Source organism: Rhipicephalus microplus, unplaced genomic scaffold, assembly GCF_043290135.1.
Source record: "Rhipicephalus microplus isolate Deutch F79 unplaced genomic scaffold, USDA_Rmic scaffold_53, whole genome shotgun sequence".
NCBI lineage: Eukaryota > Metazoa > Arthropoda > Arachnida > Ixodida > Ixodidae > Rhipicephalus > Rhipicephalus microplus.
In genome coordinates, this window is record NW_027464626.1 from 2,249,276 (window position 1) to 2,271,077 (window position 21,802).

Here is a 21,802-nt window from a genome sequence, read left to right on the forward strand (position 1 = left end):
TTCCATGTTAACCACAAATGTTAAGAAATTCTGGCGAACTTTTAATCCCTCAACCGATGACGCTATCACACTGACCGATTCCTCTGGCGACCCCATTTCATCTGATATTTGTGCCTCAGTTTTTAACCGTACATTTGCTGAGAACTTTTCTGCCCATTCTGCTGTTAATAACCCCACAACAAACAGCCATACCTTTGAAAGTATGCCACCTATACTAATCAGTACACTTGGTGTTCTTGAGCTCATTGGTGGACTTAGCCTTCATTCAGCTCCCGGCTGTGATAATATTAGTAACAAGTTCTTGAAAAACACTTCGGCCTACGCTGCGTTAATCTTAACTAAACTTTTTCAACAGTCTCTTGATCAGTCCATTCTTCCAAATGAGTGGAAAATTGGGAAGGTCATTCCAATTCTCAAGTCTGGAAGCAAGACATCTCCACTTAACTATCGCCCCATTTCCTTAACCAGCACATGTTGTAAAATGTTTGAGCATATTATTTTCACTAACCTTGTCGGTTTTCTAGAATCCAACTCTTTTTTCTGTTCAGCACAACACGGTTTTAGAAAACATTACTCATGTGAAACTCAGCTAATAACCTTTACTCATGCGCTACATCAAGTACTAGATCGATCATCGATCATTGACTGCATATTTTTAGATTTTTCTAAGGCATTCGACAAGGTTTGTCATAAATTGCTACTGCTTAAACTAGACACGCTTAATATTGGTATTAATTTACTGAAATGGATTGAGTGCTTCCTTTTAAACCGCTCACAATTTGTTTCTTTTAATGGCTTTAACTCAGAGTTTACAGATGTCTATTCGGGAGTTCCTCAAGGTTCAGTCCTTGGGCCTTTATTATTCCTAATTTATATTAATGATCTTCCTTCCGTTGTTAACTCTAATATTCTCCTATTCGCGGATGACTGTGTTGTTTTTAGAGAGATAACGAACTCTAATGATGTTGCCTCACTTCAGTCTGATCTTGGCGCAATCGCAGACTAGTGCAGTGAATGGCTAATGCAACTAAATATTAATAAATGTAAAGTCATGCGTGTTTCCAGAAAATCTTCCCGTCCACCACCATACCACATTGATAACATTCATTTAGAATCAGTAACTTCATATAAATACCTCCGTGTTTACATTACTGCAAACCTAAACTGGTCTGCTCATATCGAGCACTTAATTAACAAAGCTAACCGCATGTTAGGCTATCTTCGTCGAAACTTTTATCACGTTCCTTCCTCCTTGAAACTCCTGCTCTATAAAACACTTATCCGATCGAAATTAGAGTATGCTACATCGGTGTGGGATCCCACCCATATCAACTTAATTACTGCTCTAGAGATGGTTCAGAACAACTCTGTACGTTTCATTCGCGCTAATTACAGTCGCACCGCCAGCATAACTTCTATGAAATCAGACCTTTCCCTCCCATCATTATCACTGCGCAGAAAAGTGTCACGCATTGCCTTGTTTCATAAAATGTATCATCATCCTGATCTGCGCGATCGACTCATCCCTCAACCATCTTATGTATCCCATCGCACTGATCGTCGTCACAAAGTTGGATTCGCTTCATGTAATACTGAGTACTTTTATCAATCATTTCTACCACGAACCTCTCGCGATTGGAATGGCCTTCCCGCTGACATTGTAAACATTAAACACTGTAAACATTTTCGCAATTCTGTAGCTAATATTGTATACTCAGGCTCTTTCTAACTTATAGTGCGTCTCTATTGTACTTGCATATTTTGTTCCTTTTATTTTGTTACCTTTTTGTGCTTTTACCACTCCCCCTCTGTAATGCCTCTGGCCCTGAGGGGTATAATAAAATGAAATGAAATGAAATGAAATATCTTCAAAGCTATCAGCCCGAAGAAAAAAAAGCGCCGCACCACCCCCGGCTGGGCTCGAACCTCCATCCTTTCTGTTAACATCCGATCGCGATAGCCAATTGCGTCACGGAGACAGTCGTGCTCCACTCTCACCACCATTAGAACATATCTTCAAAGCAACCAGCGCAAAGAAAAAAAAAGCGACACACCGTCCTCGGGTGGGCTCGAAACTCCAACTTTTCGGTTAACAGCCGATCGCACTAGCCAATTGCGCCACGGAGACAGTCCTGCTCTACTCTCACCACCATCAGAACATATCTTCAAAGCTATCAGCTCAAAGAAAAAAAAGCGCCGCACCACTACCGGGTGGGCTCGAAACTCCAACCTTTCGGTTAACAGTCGATCGTGCTAGCCAATTGCGCCACGCAGACAGTTCTGCTTCACTCTCACCACCATCAGAACATATCTTCAAAGCTATCAGCCCATAGAAAAAAGCCGGCACCACCACCGGGTGTGCTCGAACCTCCAACCTTTCGGTTAACGGCCGAACTCGCTAGCCAATTGCGCCACGGAGACAGTCCTGCTCCACTCTAGCCACCATCAGAACATATCTTTAAAGCTATCAGCCCAAAGAAAAAAAAGCAAGACACCACTCCCGGGAGGGCTCGAACCTCCAACCTTTCGGTTAACAGCCGATTGCGCTAGCCAATTGCGCCACGGAGACAGTCGTGCTCCACTCTCACCACCATCAGAACATTTCTTCGGAGCTATCAGCCCAAAGAAAAAAAAGCGCCACACCACCACCGGGTGGGCTCGAACCTCCAACCTTTCGGTTAACAGCCGATCGCGCTAGCCAATGGCGCCACGGAGACAGTCGTGGTCCACGCTCACCACAGTCAGAACATTTCTTCAGAGCTATCAGCCCAAAGAAAAAAAAGCGCCGCACCAACACCTGGTGGGCTCGAACCTCCAAACTTTACGTTAACAGCGGATCGCGCTAGCCAATTAGGCCACGGAGACAGTCGTGCTCCACTCTCACCACCATTAGAACATATCTTCAAAGCTATCAGCGCAAAGAAAAAAGCAACGAACACTCCCGGGAGGGCTCAAACCTACAAATTTTCGGTTCACAGCCGAACGTGCTGGCCAATTGCGCCACGGAGGCAGTCGTGCTCAGATCTGGCCACTGTGAGAACATGTCTCTAAAGTTATCAGCGCAAAGAAAAAAGCAACACACCACTCCCAGGAGGGCTCGAACCTCCAACCTTTACGTTAACAGCGGATCGCGCTAGCCAATTGGGCCACGGAGACAGTCGTACTCCACTCTCACCACCATTAGAACATATCTTCAAAGCTATCAGCGCAAAGAAAAAAGCAACACACCACTCCCGGGAGGGCTCAAACCTCCAAATTTTCGGTTAACAGCCGAACGTGCAAGCCAATTGCGCCACGGAGACAGTCGTGCTCAGATCTGACCACCGTGAAAACATGTCTCTAAAGTTATCAGCGCAAAGAAAAAAGCAACACACCACTCCCAGGAGGGCTCGAACCTCCAACCTTTCGCTTAACAGCCGATCGCGCTAGCAAATTGCGCCACGGAGCCAGTCCTGCTATACTCTCACCATCATCAGAACATATCTTCAAAGCTATCAGCCCAAAGAAAAAAAAGTGCCGCACCACAACCGGGTGGGCTCGAACCTCCAACCTTTCGGTTAACAGCCGATCACGCTAGCCAATTGCGCCACGGAGACATTCATGCTCCACTCTCACCGCCATCAGAACATATCTTCAAAGCTATCAGCCCATAGAAAAAAGCCCGCACCACCACCGGGTGTGCTCGAACCTCCAACCTGTCGGTTAACGGCCGAACGCGCTAGCCAATTGCGCCACGGAGACAGTCCTGCTCCACTCTAGCCACCATCAGAACATATCTTTAAAGCTATCAGCCCAAAGAAAAAAAAGCAACACACCACTCCCGGGAGGGCTCGAAACTCCAACCTATCGGTTAACAGCCGATCGCGCTAGCCAATTGCGCCACGGAGACAGTCCTGCTCCACTCTCACCACCATCAGAACATATCTTCAAAGCTATCAGCCCAAAGAAAAAAAAAGCGCCGCACTACCACCGGGTGGGCTCTAACCTCCAACCTTTCGGTTAACAGCCGATCGCGCTCGCCAATTGCGCCATGGAGACAGTCGTGCTCCACTCTCACCAACATCAGAACATATCTTCAAAGCTATCAGCCCAAAGAAAAAAAAGCGCCGCACCACCCCCGGCTGGGCTCGAACCTCCATCCTTTCTGTTAACAGCCGATCGCGATAGCCAATTGCGTCACGGAGACAGTCGTGCTCCACTCTCACCACCATTAGAACATATCTTCAAAGCAATCAGCGCAAAGAAAAAAAAAGGGACACACCGTCCTCGGGTGGGCTCGAAACTCCAACTTTTCGGTTAACAGCCGATCGCGCTAGCCAGTTGCGCCACGGAGACAGTCCTTCTCTACTCTCACCACCATCAGAACATATCTTCAAAGCTATCAGCTCAAAGAAAAAAAAGCGCCGCACCACTACCGGGTGGGCTCGAAACTCCAAGCTTTGAGTTAACAGCCGATCGCGCTAGCCAATTGCGCCACGGAGACAGTCCTGCTCCACTCTCACCACCATCAGAACATATCTTCAAAGCTATCAGCCCAAAAAAAAGCACCGCACCACCACCGGGTGGGCTCGAACCTCCAACCTTTCGGTTAACAGTCGATCGCGCTAGCCAATTGCGCCACGGAGACAGTCCTGCTTCACTCTCACCACCATCAGAACATATCTTCAAAGCTATCAGCCCATAGAAAAAAGCCCGCACCACCACCGGGTGTGCTCGAAACTCCAAGCTTTGAGTTAACAGCCGATCGCGCTAGCCAACTGCGCCACGGAGACAGTCGTGCTCCACTCTCACCACCGCCAGGACATTTCTTCAGAGCTATCAGCCCAAAAAAAAGAAGCGCCGCACCACCCCCAGGTGGGCTCGAACCTCCAACCTTTCAGTCAACAGCAGATCGCGCTAGCCATTTGCGCCACAGAGACAGACGTGCTCCACTCTCACCACCATCAGAACATATCTTCAAAGCTATCAGCGAAAAGAAAAAAAAGCGACACACCGTCCCCGGGTGGGCTCAAACCTCCAACCTCTCGGTTAACAGCCGATCGCGCTAGCCAAAAAATCGCCACGGAGACAGTCCTGCTATACTCTCACCACCATCAGAACATATCTTCAAAGCTATCAGTCCAAAGAAAAAAAGCGCCGCACCACTCCGGGTGGGCTTGAACCTCCAACCTTTCGGCTAACAGCCGATCGCGCTAGCCAATTGCGCCACGGAGACAGTCGTGCTCCACTTTCACCACCATCAGAACATATCTTCAAAGCTATCACCGCAAAGAAAAAAAAGCGACACACTGTCCCCGGGTGGACTCGAAACTCCAAGCTTTCGGTTAACAGCCGATCACGCTAGCCAATTGCGCCACGGAGACAGTCATGCTCCACTCTCACCGCCATCAGAACATATCTTCAAAGCTATCAGCCCATAGGAAAAAGCCCGCACCACCACCGGGTGTGGTCGAACCTCCAACCTGTCGGTTAACGGCCGAACGCGCTAGCCAATTGCGCCACGGAGACAGTCCTGCTCCACTCTAGCCACCATCAGAACATATCTTCAAAGCTATCAGCCCAAAGAAAAAAAAAGCGCCGCACTACCACCGGGTGGGCTCTAACCTCCAACCTTTCGGTTAACAGCCGATCGCGCTCGCCAATTGCGCCATGGAGACAGTCGTGCTCCACTCTCACCAACATCAGAACATATCTTCAAAGCTATCAGCCCAAAGAAAAAAAAGCGCCGCACCAACCCCGGCTGGGCTCGAACCTCCATCCTTTCTGTTAACAGCCGATCGCGATAGCCAATTGCGTCACGGAGACAGTCGTGCTCCACTCTCACCACCATTAGAACATATCTTCAAAGCAATCAGCGCAAAGAAAAAAAAAGCGACACACCGTCCTCGGGTGGGCTCGAAACTCCAACTTTTCGGTTAACAGCCGATCGCGCTAGCCAATTGCGCCACGGAGACAGTCCTGCTCTACTCTCACCACCATCAGAACATATCTTCAAAGCTATCAGCTCAAAGAAAAAAAAGCGCCGCACCACTACCGGGTGGGCTCGAAACTCCAAGCTTTGAGTTAACAGCCGATCGCGCTAGCCAATTGCGCCACGAAGACAGTCCTGCTCCACTCTCACCACCATCAGAACATATCTTCAAAGCTATCAGCCCAAAAAAAAAAGCACCGCACCACCACCGGGTGGGCTCGAACCTCCAACCTTTCGGTTAACAGTCGATCGCGCTAGCCAATTGCGCCACGGAGACAGTCCTGCTTCACTCTCACCACCATCAGAACATATCTTCAAAGCTATCAGCCCATAGAAAAAAGCCCGCACCACCACCGGGTGTGCTCGAACCTCCAACCTTACGGTTAACGGCCGAACGCGCTAGCCAATTGCGCCACGGAGACAGTCCTGCTCCACTCTAGCCACCATCTGAACATATCTTTAAAGCTATCAGCCCAAAGAAAAAAAAGCAACACACCACTCCCGGGAGGGCTCGAACCTCCAACCTTTCCATTAACAGCCGATTGCGCTAGCCAATTGCGCCACGGAGACAGTCGTGCTCCACTCTCACCACCATCAGAACATTTCTTCGGAGCTATCAGCCCAAAGAAAAAAAAGCGCCGCACCACCACCGGGTGGGCTCGAACCTCCAACCTTTCGGTTAACAGCCGATCGCGCTAGCCAATGGCGCCACGGAGACAGTCGTGCTCCACTTTCACCACCATCAGAACATATCTTCAAAGCTATCAGCCCAAAGAAAAAAAGCGCCGCACCACCCCCGGGTGGGCTCCAACCTCCAACCTTTCGGCTAACAGCTGATCGCGCTAGCCAATTGCGCCACGGAGACAGTCACGCTCTACTTTCACCACCATCAGAACATATCTTTAAAGCTATCACCGCAAAGAAAAAAAGCGACACACCGTCCCCGGGTGGGCACGAAACTCCAAGCTTTCGGTAGACAGCCGATCACGCTAGCCAATTGCGCCACGGAGACAGTCCTGCTCCACTCTAGCCACCATCAGAACATATCTTCAAAGCTATCAGCCCAAAGAAAAAAAAAGCGCCGCACTACCACCGGGTGGGCTCTAACCTCCAACCTTTCGGTTAAAAGCCCATCGCGCTCGCCAATTGCGCCATGGAGACAGTCGTGCTCCACTCTCACCAACATCAGAACATATCTTCAAAGCTATCAGCCCAAAGAAAAAAAAGCGCCGCACCACCCCCGGCTGGGCTCGAACCTCCATCCTTTCTGTTAACATCCGATCGCGATAGCCAATTGCGTCACAGAGACAGTCGTGCTCCACTCTCACCACCATTAGAACATATCTTCAAAGCAACCAGCGCAAAGAAAAAAAAGCGACACACCGTCCTCGGGTGGGCTTGAAACTCCAACTTTTCGGTTAACAGCCGATCGCGCTAGCCAATTGCGCCACGGAGACAGTCCTGCTCTACTCTCACCACCATCAGAACATATCTTCAAAGCTATCAGCCCATAGAAAAAAGCCCGCACCACCACCGGGTGTGCTCGAACCTCCAACCTTTCGGTTAACGGCCGAACGCGCTAGCCAATTGCGCCACGGAGACAGTCCTGCTCCACTCTAGCCACCATCAGAACATATCTTTAAAGCTATCAGCCCAAAGAAAAAAAAGCAAGACACCACTCCCGGGAGGGCTCGAACCTCCAACCTTTCGGTTAACAGCCGATTGCGCTAGCCAATTGCGCCACGGAGACAGTCGTGCTCCACTCTATCCACCATCAGAACATTTCTTCGGAGCTATCAGCCCAAAGAAAAAAAAAGCGCCGCACCACCACCGGGTGGGCTCGAACCTCCAACCTTTCGGTTAACAGCCGATCGCGCTAGCCAATGGCGCCACGGAGACAGTCGTGCTCCACGCTCACCACAGTCAGAACATTTCTTCAGAGCTATCAGCCCAAAGAAAAAAAAGCGCCGCACCAACACCTGGTGGGCTCGAACCTCCAAACTTTACGTTAACAGCGGATCGCGCTAGCCAATTGGGCCACGGAGACAGTCGTGCTCCACTCTCACCACCATTAGAACATATCTTCAAAGCTATCAGCGCAAAGAAAAAAGCAACACACCACTCCCAGGAGGGCTCGAACCTCCAACCTTTACGTTAACAGCGGATCGCGCTAGCCAATTGGGCCACGGAGACAGTCGTACTCCACTCTCACCACCATTAGAACATATCTTCAAAGCTATCAGCGCAAAGAAAAAAGCAACACACCACTCCCGGGAGGGCTCAAACCTCCAATTTTTCGGTTAACAGCCGAACGTGCAAGCCAATTGCGCCACGGAGACAGTCGTGCTCAAATCTGACCACCGTGAAAACATGTCTCTAAAGTTATCAGCGCAAAGAAAAAAGCAACACACCACTCCCAGGAGGGCTCGAACCTCCAACCTTTCGCTTAACAGCCGATCGCGCTAGCAAATTGCGCCACGGAGCCAGTCCTGCTATACTCTCACCACCATCAGAACATATCTTCAAAGCTATCAGCCCAAAGAAAAAAAAGTGCCGCACCACAACCGGGTGGGCTCGAACCTCCAACTTTTCGGTTAACTGCAGATCGCGCTAGCCAACTGCGCCACGGAGACAGTCGTGCTCCACTCTCACCACCGCCAGGACATTTCTTCAGAGCTATCAGCCCAAAAAAAAGAAGCGCCGCACCACCCCCAGGTGGGCTCGAACCTCCAACCTTTCAGTCAACAGCAGATCGCGCTAGCCATTTGCGCCACAGAGACAGTCGTTCTCCACTCTCACCACCATCAGAACATATCTTCAAAGCTATCAGCGAAAAGAAAAAAAAGCGACACACCGTCCCCGGGTAGGCTCAAACCTCCAACCTCTCGGTTAACAGCCGATCGCGCTAGCCAATTGCGCCACGGAGACATTCCTGCTATACTCTCACCACCATCAGAACATATCTTCAAAGCTATCAGTCCAAAGAAAAAAAGCGCCGCACCACTTCGGGTGGGCTCGAAACTCCAACCTTTCGGTCAACAGCAGATCGCGCTAGCCAATTGCGCCATGGAGACAGTCGTGCTCCACTTTCACCACCATCAGAACATATCTTCAAAGCTATCACCGCAAAGAAAAAAAAGCGACACACTGTCCCCGGGTGGGCTCGAAACTCCAAGCTTTCGGTTAACAGCCGATCACGCTAGCCAATTGCGCCACGGAGACATTCATGCTCCACTCTCACCGCCATCAGAACATATCTTCAAAGCTATCAGCCCATAGAAAAAAGCCCGCACCACCACCGGGTGTGCTCGAACCTCCAACCTGTCGGTTAACGGCCGAACGCGCTAGCCAATTGCGCCACGGAGACAGTCCTGCTCCACTCTAGCCACCATCAGAACATATCTTTAAAGCTATCAGCCCAAAGAAAAAAAAGCAACACACCACTCCCGGGAGGGCTCGAAACTCCAACCTTTCGGTTAACAGCCGATCGCGCTAGCCAATTGCGCCACGGAGACAGTCCTGCTCCACTCTCACCACCATCAGAACATATCTTCAAAGCTATCAGCCCAAAGAAAAAAAAGCGCCGCACTACCACCGGGTGGGCTCTAACCTCCAACCTTTCGGTTAACAGCCGATCGCGCTCGCCAATTGCGCCATGGAGACAGTCGTGCTCCACTCTCACCAACATCAGAACATATCTTCAAAGCTATCAGCCCAAAAAAAAAAGCGCCGCACCACCCCCGGCTGGGCTCGAACCTCCATCCTTTCTGTTAACAGCCGATCGCGATAGCCAATTGCGTCACGGAGACAGTCGTGCTCCACTCTCACCACCATTAGAACATATCTTCAAAGCAATCAGCGCAAAGAAAAAAAAAGGGACACACCGTCCTCGGGTGGGCTCGAAACTCCAACTTTTCGGTTAACAGCCGATCGCGCTAGCCAATTGCGCCACGGAGACAGTCCTGCTCTACTCTCACCACCATCAGAACATATCTTCAAAGCTATCAGCTCAAAGAAAAAAAAGCGCCGCACCACTACCGGGTGGGCTCGAAACTCCAAGCTTTGAGTTAACAGCCGATCGCGCTAGCCAATTGCGCCACGGAGACAGTCCTGCTCCACTCTCACCACCATCAGAACATATCTTCAAAGCTATCAGCCCAAAAAATAGCACCGCATCACCACCGGGTGGGCTCGAACCTCCAACCTTTCGGTTAACAGTCGATCGCGCTAGCCAATTGCGCCACGGAGACAGTCCTGCTTCACTCTCACCACCATCAGAACATATCTTCAAAGCTATCAGCCCATAGAAAAAAGCCCGCACCACCACCGGGTGTGCTCGAAACTCCAAGCTTTGAGTTAACAGCCGATCACGCTAGCCAATTGCGCCACGGAGACAGTCATGCTCCACTCTCACCGCCATCAGAACATATCTTCAAAGCTATCAGCCCATAGGAAAAAGCCCGCACCACCACCGGGTGTGCTCGAACCTCCAACCTGTCGGTTAACGGCCGAACGCGCTAGCCAATTGCGCCACGGAGACAGTCCTGCTCCACTCTAGCCACCATCAGAACATATCTTTAAAGCTATCAGCCCAAAGAAAAAAAAGCAACACACCACTCCCGGGAGGGCTCGAAACTCCAACCTTTCGGTTAACAGCCGATCGCGCTAGCCAATTGCGCCACGGAGACAGTCCTGCTCCACTCTCACCACCATCAGAACATATCTTCAAAGCTATCAGCCCAAAGAAAAAAAAGCGCCGCACTACCACCGGGTGGGCTCTTACCTCCAACCTTTCGGTTAACAGCCGATCGCGCTCGCCAATTGCGCCATGGAGACAGTCGTGCTCCACTCTCACCAACATCAGAACATATCTTCAAAGCTATCAGCCCAAAGAAAAAAAAGCGCTGCACCACCCCCGGCTGGGCTCGAACCTCCATCCTTTCTGTTAACAGCCGATCGCGATAGCCAATTGCGTCACGGAGACAGTCGTGCTCCACTCTCACCACCATTAGAACATATCTTCAAAGCAATCAGCGCAAAGAAAGAAAAAGCGACACACCGTTCTCGGGTGGGCTCGAAACTCCAACTTTTTGGTTAACAGCCGATCGCGCTAGCCAATTGCGCCACGGAGACAGTCCTGCTCTACTCTCACCACCATCAGAACATATCTTCAAAGCTATCAGCTCAAAGAAAAAAAAGCACCGCACCACTACCGGGTGGGCTCGAAACTCCAAGCTTTGAGTTAACAGCCGATCGCGCTAGCCAATTGCGCCACGGAGACAGTCCTGCTCCACTCTCACCACCATCAGAACATATCTTCAAAGCTATCAGCCCAAAAAAAAAGCACCGCACCACCACCGGGTGGGCTCGGACCTCCAACCTTTCGGTTAACAGTCGATCGCGCTAGCCAATTGCGCCACGGAGACAGTCCTGCTTCACTCTCACCACCATCAGAACATATCTTCAAAGCTATTAGCCCATAGAAAAAAGCCCGCACCACCACCGGGTGTGCTCGAACCTCCAACCTTTCGGTTAACGGCCGAACGCGCTAGCCAATTGCGCCACGGAGACAGTCCTGCTCCACTCTAGCCACCATCAGAACATATCTTTAAAGCTATCAGCCCAAACAAAAAAAAGCAACACACCACTCCCGGGAGGGCTCGAACCTCCAACCTTTCGGTTAACAGCCGATTGCGCTGTCCAATTGCGCCACGGAGACAGTCGTGCTCCACTGTCACCACCATCAGCACATTTCTTCGGAGCTATCAGCCCAAAGAAAAAAAGCGCCGCACCACCACCGGGTGGGCTCGAACCTCCAACCTTTCAGTTAACAGCCGATCGCGCTAGCCAATGGCGCCACGGAGACAGTCGTCCTACCGCTGAGGATGGGGCCCTTGCCACCCCTACCTTTGCTTCTGGACTGCTGCTTCTGTTGATGATGACCGCTCCACTGCTTAATTAATCTTTCCTCTTCTTTCCACTTTTCTCCCTTTTTCCCTTCCCCGCAGGCACTGCGCCGTGCTCCCGACCGGGTTGCAGAAATTAGGTGCCTTTTCTCATCTTCTAACCACTACCACCACCACCACAGTCGTGCTCCAGGCTCACCACAGTCAGAACATTTCTTCAGAGCTATCAGCCCAAAGAAAAAAAAGCGCCGCACCAACACCTGGTGGGCTCGAACCTCCAAACTTTACGTTAACAGCGGATCGCGCTAGCCAATTGGGCCACGGACACAGTCGTGCTCCACTCTCACCACCATTAGAACATATCTTCAAAGCTATCAGCGCAAAGAAAAAAGCAACGCAACACTCCCGGGAGGGCTCAAACCTCCAAATTTTCGGTTAACAGCCGAACGTGCTGGCCAATTGCGCCACGGAGACAGTCGTGCTCAGATCTGGCCATTGTGAGAACATGTCTCTAAAGTTATCAGCGCAAAGAAAAAAGCAACACACCACTCCCAGGAGGGCTCGAACCTTCAACCTTTCGGCTAACAGCCGATCGCGATAGCCAATTGCGTCACGGAGACAGTCGTGCTCCACTCTCACCACCATTAGAACATATCTTCTAAGCAATCAGCGCAAAGAAAAAAAAGCGACACACCGTCCCCGGGTGGGCTCGAAACTCCAACTTTTCGGTTAACAGCCGATCCCGCTAGCCAATTGCGCCACGGAGACAGTCCTGCTGTACTCTCACCACCATCAGAACATATCTTCAAAGCTATCAGCTCAAAGAAAAAAAGCGCCGCACCACTACCGGGTGGGCTCGAAACTCCAAGCTTTCAGTTAACAGCCGATCGCGCTAGCCAATTGCGCCACGGAGACAGTCCTGCTCCACTCTCACCACCATCAGAACATATCTTCAAAGCTATCAGCCCAAAGAAAAAAAAAGCGCCGCACTACCACCGGGTGGGCTCGAACCTCCAACCTTTCGGTTAACAGCCGATCGCGCTCGCCAATTGCGCCATGGAAACAGTCGTGCTCCACTCTCACTAACATCAGAACATATCTTCAAAGCTATCAGCTCAAAGAAAAAAAAGCGGCGCACCACCCCCGGGTAGGCTCGAACCTCCATACTTTCTGTTAACAGCCGATCGCGCTAGCCAATTGCGCCACGGAGACAGTCGTGCCCCACTCTCACCACCATCAGAACATATTTTCAAAGCTATCAGCGCAAAGAAAAAAAAAGCGACACACCGTCCCCGGGTGGGCTCGAAAGTCCAACCTTTCGGTTAACAGCCGATCGCGCTAGCCAATTGCGCCACGGAGACAGTCCTGCTCCACTCTCACCAACATCAGAACATATCTTCAAAGCTATCAGCTCAAAGAAAAAAAAGCGCCGCGCCACTACCGGGTGGGCTCGAAACTCCAAGCTTTCGGTTAACAGCCGATCGCGCTAGCCAATTGCGCCACGGAGACAGTCCTGCTCCACTCTCACCACCATCAGAACATATCTTCAAAGCTATCAGCCCAAAGAAAAAAAAGCGCCGCACCACCACCGGGTGGGCTCGAACCTCCAACCTTTCGGTTAACAGTCGATCGCGCTAGCCAACTGCGCCACGGAGACAGTCCTGCTTCACTCTCACCACCATCAGTACATATCTTCAAAGCTATCGGCCCATAGAAAAAAGCCCGCACCACCACCGGGTGTGCTCGAACCTTTAACCTTTCGGTTAACGGCCGAACGCGCTAGCCAATTGCGCCACGGAGACTGTCCTGCTCCACTCTAGCCAACATCAGAACATATCTTTAAAGCTATCAGCCCAAAGAAGAAAAAGCAACACACCACTCCCGGGAGGGCTCGAACCTCCAACCTTTCGGTTAACAGCCGATAGCGCTAGCCAATTGCGCCACAGAGACAGTCGTGCTCCACACTCACCACCGTCAGAACATTTCTTCGGAGCTATCAGCTCAAAGAAAAAAAAGCGCCGCACCACCACCGGGTGGGCTCGAACCTCCAACCTTTCGGTTAACAGCCGATCGTGCTAGCCAATGGCGCCACAGAGAAAGTCGTGCTCCACTCTCACCACCATCAGAACATATCTTCAAAGCTATCAGCGAAAAGAAAAAAAAAAAGCGACACACCGTCCCCGGGTGGGCTCAAACCTCCAACCTCTCGGTTAACAGCCGATCGCGCTAGCCAATTGCGCCACGGAGACAGTCCTGCTATACTCTCACCACCATCAGAACATATCTTCAAAGCTATCAGTCCAAAGAAAAAAAGCGCCGCACCACTCCGGATGGGCGCGAACCTCCAAACTTTCGTCTAACAGCCGATCGCGCTAGCCAATTGCGCCACGGAGACAGTCGTGCTCCACTTTCACCACCATCAGAACATATCTTCAAAGCTATCACCGCAAAGAAAAAAAAGCGACACACTGTCCCCGGGTGGGCTCGAAACTCCAAGCTTTCGGTTAACAGCCGATCACGCTAGCCGATTGCGCCACGGAAACAGTCATGCTCCACTCTCACCACCATCAGAACATATCTTCAAAGCTATCAGCCCAAAGAAAAAAAAGCAACACACCACTCCCGGGAGGGCTCGAAACTCCAACCTTTCGGTTAACAGCCGATCGCGCTAGCCAATTGCGCCACGGAGACAGTCCTGCTCCACTCTCACCACCATCAGAACATATCTTCAAAGCTATCAGCCCAAAGAAAAAAAAGCGCCGCACTACCACCGGGTGGGCTCTTACCTCCAACCTTTCGGTTAACAGCCGATCGCGCTCGCCAATTGCGCCATGGAGACAGTCGTGCTCCACTCTCACCAACATCAGAACATATCTTCAAAGCTATCAGCCCAAAGAAAAAAAAGCGCTGCACCACCCCCGGCTGGGCTCGAACCTCCATCCTTTCTGTTAACAGCCGATCGCGATAGCCAATTGCGTCACGGAGACAGTCGTGCTCCACTCTCACCACCATTAGAACATATCTTCAAAGCAATCAGCGCAAAGAAAGAAAAAGCGACACACCGTTCTCGGGTGGGCTCGAAACTCCAACTTTTTGGTTAACAGCCGATCGCGCTAGCCAATTGCGCCACGGAGACAGTCCTGCTCTACTCTCACCACCATCAGAACATATCTTCAAAGCTATCAGCTCAAAGAAAAAAAAGCACCGCACCACTACCGGGTGGGCTCGAAACTCCAAGCTTTGAGTTAACAGCCGATCGCGCTAGCCAATTGCGCCACGGAGACAGTCCTGCTCCACTCTCACCACCATCAGAACATATCTTCAAAGCTATCAGCCCAAAAAAAAAGCACCGCACCACCACCGGGTGGGCTCGGACCTCCAACCTTTCGGTTAACAGTCGATCGCGCTAGCCAATTGCGCCACGGAGACAGTCCTGCTTCACTCTCACCACCATCAGAACATATCTTCAAAGCTATTAGCCCATAGAAAAAAGCCCGCACCACCACCGGGTGTGCTCGAACCTCCAACCTTTCGGTTAACGGCCGAACGCGCTAGCCAATTGCGCCACGGAGACAGTCCTGCTCCACTCTAGCCACCATCAGAACATATCTTTAAAGCTATCAGCCCAAACAAAAAAAAGCAACACACCACTCCCGGGAGGGCTCGAACCTCCAACCTTTCGGTTAACAGCCGATTGCGCTGTCCAATTGCGCCACGGAGACAGTCGTGCTCCACTGTCACCACCATCAGCACATTTCTTCGGAGCTATCAGCCCAAAGAAAAAAAGCGCCGCACCACCACCGGGTGGGCTCGAACCTCCAACCTTTCAGTTAACAGCCGATCGCGCTAGCCAATGGCGCCACGGAGACAGTCGTCCTACCGCTGAGGATGGGGCCCTTGCCACCCCTACCTTTGCTTCTGGACTGCTGCTTCTGTTGATGATGACCGCTCCACTGCTTAATTAATCTTTCCTCTTCTTTCCACTTTTCTCCCTTTTTCCCTTCCCCGCAGGCACTGCGCCGTGCTCCCGACCGGGTTGCAGAAATTAGGTGCCTTTTCTCATCTTCTAACCACTACCACCACCACCACAGTCGTGCTCCAGGCTCACCACAGTCAGAACATTTCTTCAGAGCTATCAGCCCAAAGAAAAAAAAGCGCCGCACCAACACCTGGTGGGCTCGAACCTCCAAACTTTACGTTAACAGCGGATCGCGCTAGCCAATTGGGCCACGGACACAGTCGTGCTCCACTCTCACCACCATTAGAACATATCTTCAAAGCTATCAGCGCAAAGAAAAAAGCAACGCAACACTCCCGGGAGGGCTCAAACCTCCAAATTTTCGGTTAACAGCCGAACGTGCTGGCCAATTGCGCCACGGAGACAGTCGTGCTCAGATCTGGCCATTGTGAGAACATGTCTCTAAAGTTATCAGCGCAAAGAAAAAAGCAACACACCACTCCCAGGAGGGCTCGAACCTTCAACCTTTCGGCTAACAGCCGATCGCGATAGCCAATTGCGTCACGGAGACAGTCGTGCTCCACTCTCACCACCATTAGAACATATCTTCTAAGCAATCAGCGCAAAGAAAAAAAAGCGACACACCGTCCCCGGGTGGGCTCGAAACTCCAACTTTTCGGTTAACAGCCGATCCCGCTAGCCAATTGCGCCACGGAGACAGTCCTGCTGTACTCTCACCACCATCAGAACATATCTTCAAAGCTATCAGCTCAAAGAAAAAAAGCGCCGCACCACTACCGGGTGGGCTCGAAACTCCAAGCTTTCAGTTAACAGCCGATCGCGCTAGCCAATTGCGCCACGGAGACAGTCCTGCTCCACTCTCACCACCATCAGAACATATCTTCAAAGCTATCAGCCCAAAGAAAAAAAAAGCGCCGCACTACCACCGGGTGGGCTCGAACCTCCAACCTTTCGGTTAACAGCCGATCGCGCTCGCCAATTGCGCCATGGAGACAGTCGTGCTCCACTCTCACTAACATCAGAACATATCTTCAAAGCTATCAGCTCAAAGAAAAAAAAGCGGCGCACCACCCCCGGGTAGGCTCGAACCTCCATACTTTCTGTTAACAGCCGATCGCGCTAGCCAATTGCGCCACGGAGACAGTCGTGCCCCACTCTCACCACCATCAGAACATATTTTCAAAGCTATCAGCGCAAAGAAAAAAAAAGCGACACACCGTCCCCGGGTGGGCTCGAAAGTCCAACCTTTCGGTTAACAGCCGATCGCGCTAGCCAATTGCGCCACGGAGACAGTCCTGCTCCACTCTCACCAACATCAGAACATATCTTCAAAGCTATCAGCTCAAAGAAAAAAAAGCGCCGCGCCACTACCGGGTGGGCTCGAAACTCCAAGCTTTCGGTTAACAGCCGATCGCGCTAGCCAATTGCGCCACGGAGACAGTCCTGCTCCACTCTCACCACCATCAGAACATATCTTCAAAGCTATCAGCCCAAAGAAAAAAAAGCGCCGCACCACCACCGGGTGGGCTCGAACCTCCAACCTTTCGGTTAACAGTCGATCGCGCTAGCCAACTGCGCCACGGAGACAGTCCTGCTTCACTCTCACCACCATCAGTACATATCTTCAAAGCTATCGGCCCATAGAAAAAAGCCCGCACCACCACCGGGTGTGCTCGAACCTTTAACCTTTCGGTTAACGGCCGAACGCGCTAGCCAATTGCGCCACGGAGACTGTCCTGCTCCACTCTAGCCAACATCAGAACATATCTTTAAAGCTATCAGCCCAAAGAAGAAAAAGCAACACACCACTCCCGGGAGGGCTCGAACCTCCAACCTTTCGGTTAACAGCCGATAGCGCTAGCCAATTGCGCCACAGAGACAGTCGTGCTCCACACTCACCACCGTCAGAACATTTCTTCGGAGCTATCAGCTCAAAGAAAAAAAAGCGCCGCACCACCACCGGGTGGGCTCGAACCTCCAACCTTTCGGTTAACAGCCGATCGTGCTAGCCAATGGCGCCACAGAGAAAGTCGTGCTCCACTCTCACCACCATCAGAACATATCTTCAAAGCTATCAGCGAAAAGAAAAAAAAAAGCGACACACCGTCCCCGGGTGGGCTCAAACCTCCAACCTCTCGGTTAACAGCCGATCGCGCTAGCCAATTGCGCCACGGAGACAGTCCTGCTATACTCTCACCACCATCAGAACATATCTTCAAAGCTATCAGTCCAAAGAAAAAAAGCGCCGCACCACTCCGGGTGGGCGCGAACCTCCAAACTTTCGTCTAACAGCCGATCGCGCTAGCCAATTGCGCCACGGAGACAGTCGTGCTCCACTTTCACCACCATCAGAACATATCTTCAAAGCTATCACCGCAAAGAAAAAAAAGCGACACACTGTCCCCGGGTGGGCTCGAAACTCCAAGCTTTCGGTTAACAGCCGATCACGCTAGCCGATTGCGCCACGGAAACAGTCATGCTCCACTCTCACCACCATCAGAACATATCTTCAAAGCTATCAGCCCAAAGAAAAAAAAAGCGCCGCACTACCACCGGGTGGGCCCTAACCTCCAACCTTTCGGTTAACAGCCGATCGCGCTCGCCAATTGCGCCATGGAGACAGTCGTGCTCCACTCTCACCAACATCAGAACATATCTTCAAAGCAATCAGCGCAAAGAAAAAAAAAGCGACACACCGTCCCCGGGTGGTCCCGAAACTCCAACTTTTCGGTTAACAGCTGATCGCGCTAGCCAATTGCGCCACGGAGACGGTCCTGCTTTACTCTCACCACCATCAGAACATATCTTCAAAGCTATCAGCTCAAAGAAAAAAAAGCGCCGCGCCACTACCGGGTGGGCTCGAAACTCCAAGCTTTCAGTCAACAGCAGATCGCGCTAGCCAATTGCGCCACAGAGACACTCGTGCTCCACTCTCACCACCATCAGAACATATCTTCAAAGCTATCAGTGAAAAGAAAAAAAAGCGACACACCGTCCCCGGGTGGGCTCGAAACTCCAACCTTTCGGTTAACAGCCGATCGCGCTAGCCAATTGCGCCACGGAGACAGTCCTGCTCCACTCTCACCACCATCAGAACATATCTTCAAAGCTATCAGCTCAAAGAAAAAAAAGCGCCGCGCCACTACCGGGTGGGCTCGAAACTCCAAGCTTTCGGTTAACAGCCGATCGCGCTAGCCAATTGCGCCACGGAGACAGTCCTCCTATACTCTCACCACCATCAGAACATACCTTCAAAGCTATCAGTCCAAAGAAAAAAGCGCCGCACCACTCCAGGTGGGCTCGAACCTCCAACCTTTCGTCTAACAGCCGATCGCGCTAGCCAATTGCGCCACGCAGAGAGTGAGGCTCCACTTTCACCACCATCAGAACATATCTTCAAAGCTACCAGCCCAAAGAAAAAAAAGCGGCGCACCACCCCCGGGTGGGCTCAAACCTCCAAACTTTCTGTTAACAGCCGATCGCGCTAGCCAATTGCGCCACGGAGACAGTGAGGCTCCACTTTCACCACGATCAGAACATATCTTCAAAGCTATCAGCGCAAAAAAAAGCGACACACCGTCCCCAGTGGGCTCGAAACTCCAAGCTTTTGGTTAACAGCCGATCACGCTAGCCAATTGCGCAACGGAGACAGTCCTGCTCCACTCTCACCACCATCAGAACATATCTTCAAAGCTATCAGCCCAAAGAAAAAAAAGCGCCGCACTACCACCGGGTGGGCTCGAACCTCCAACCTTTCGGTTAACAGCCGATCGCGCTCGCCAATTGCGCCATGGAGACAGTCGTGCTCCACTCTCACTAACATCAGAACATATCTTCAAAGCTATCAGCCCAAAGAAAAAAAAGCGGCGCACCACCCCCGGGTGGGCTCGAACCTCCATACTTTCTGTTAACAGCCGATCGCGCTAGCCAATTGCGCCACGGAGACAGTCGTGCCCCACTCTCACCACCATCAGAACATATCTTCAAAGCTATCAGCGCAAAGAAAAAAAAGCGACACACCGTCCCCGGGTGGGCTCGAAACTCCAACCTTTCGGTTAACAGCCGATCGCGCTAGCCAATTGCGCCACGGAGACAGTCCTGCTCCACTCTCACCACCATCAGAACATATCTTCAAAGCTATCAGCCCAAAGAAAAAAAGCGCCGCACCACCACCGGGTGGGCTCGAACCTCCAACCTTTCGGTTAACAGTCGATCGCGCTAGCCAACTGCGCCACGGAGACAGTCCTGCTTCACTCTCACCACCATCAGTACATATCTTCAAAGCTATCAGCCCATAGAAAAAAGCCCCCACCACCACTGGGTGTGCTCGAACCTTTAACCATTCGGTTAACGGCCGAACGCGCTAGCCAATTGCGCCACGGAGACTGTCCTGCTCCACTCTAGCCAACATCAGAACATATCTTTAAAGCTATCAGCCCAAAGAAAAAAAAGCAACACACCACTCCCGGGAGGGCTCGAACCTCCAACCTTTCGGTTAACGGCCGAACGCGCTAGCCAATTGCGCCACGGAGACAGTCCTGCTCCACTCTAGCCACCATCAGAACATATCTTTAAATCTATCAGCCCAAAGAAAAAAAAGCAACACACCACTCCCGGGAAGGCTCGAACCTCCAACCTTTCGGTTAACAGCCGATTGCGCTGTCCAATTGCGCCACGGAGACAGTCGTGCTCCACTGTCACCACCATCAGAACATTTCTTCGGAGCTATCAGCCCAAAGAAAAAAAGCGCCGCACCACCACCGGGTGGGCTCGAACCTCCAACCTTTCAGTTAACAGCCGATCGCGCTAGCCAATGGCGCCACGGAGACAGTCGTCCTACCGCTGAGGATGGGGCCCTTGCCACCCCTACCTTTGCTTCTGGACTGCTGCTTCTGTTGATGATGACCGCTCCACTGCTTAATTAATCTTTCCTCTTCTTTCCACTTTTCTCCCTTTTTCCCTTCCCCGCAGGCACTGCGCCGTGCTCCCGACCGGGTTGCAGAAATTAGGTGCCTTTTCTCATCTTCTAACCACTACCACCACCACCACAGTCGTGCTCCACGCTCACCACAGTCAGAACATTTCTTCAGAGCTATCAGCCCAAAGAAAAAAAAGCGCCGCACCAACACCTGGTGGGCTCGAACCTCCAAACTTTACGTTAACAGCGGATCGCGCTAGCCAATTGGGCCACGGAGACAGTCGTGCTCCACTCTCACCACCATTAGAACATATCTTCAAAGCTATCAGCGCAAAGAAAAAAGCAATGCAACACTCCCGGGAGGGCTCAAACCTATAAATTTTCGGTTAACAGCCGAACGTGCTGGCCAATTGCGCCACGGAGACAGTCGTGCTCAGATCTGGCCACTGTGAGAACATGTCTCTAAAGTTATCAGCGCAAAGAAAAAAGCAACACACCACTCCCAGGAGGGCTCGAACCTCCAACCTTTCGGCTAACAGCCGATCGCGATAGCCAATTGCGTCACGGAGACAGTCGTGCTCCACTCTCACCACCATTAGAACATATCTTCTAAGCAATCAGCGCAAAGAAAAAAAAGCGACACACCGTCCCCGGGTGGGCTCGAAACTCCAACTTTTCGGTTAACAGCCGATCCCGCTAGCCAATTGCGCCACGGAGACAGTCCTGCTGTACTCTCACCACCATCAGAACATATCTTCAAAGCTATCAGCTCAAAGAAAAAAAAGCGCCGCACCACTACCGGGTGGGCTCGAAACTCCAAGCTTTCAGTTAACAGCCGATCGCGCTAGCCAATTGCGCCACGGAGACAGTCCTGCTCCACTCTCACCACCATCAGAACATATCTTCAAAGCTATCAGCCCAAAGAAAAAAAAGCGCCGCACTACCACCGGGTGGGCTCGAACCTCCAACCTTTCGGTTAACAGCCGATCGCGCTCGCCAATTGCGCCACGGAGACAGTCCTGCTCCAC

The 21,802-nt window shown here is 51.4% G+C and overlaps 3 non-coding genes across 3 annotated transcripts; all 3 read right to left on the bottom strand.

Annotated features, from left to right (window-relative positions):
- Positions 1-14,052: 14,052 nt before the first annotated feature.
- TRNAN-GUU (transfer RNA asparagine (anticodon GUU)) lies at positions 14,053-14,126 on the bottom strand. Its single transcript has one exon. It is a non-coding gene; the product is annotated as a tRNA-Asn (tRNA).
- Positions 14,127-17,960: 3,834 nt separating this feature from the next.
- On the bottom strand, positions 17,961-18,034 carry TRNAN-GUU (transfer RNA asparagine (anticodon GUU)). Its single transcript has one exon. It is a non-coding gene; the product is annotated as a tRNA-Asn (tRNA).
- A 2,282-nt stretch (positions 18,035-20,316) lies between these two features.
- Positions 20,317-20,393, bottom strand: TRNAN-GUU (transfer RNA asparagine (anticodon GUU)). The gene has a single exon. It is a non-coding gene; the product is annotated as a tRNA-Asn (tRNA).
- Positions 20,394-21,802: the final 1,409 nt, after the last annotated feature.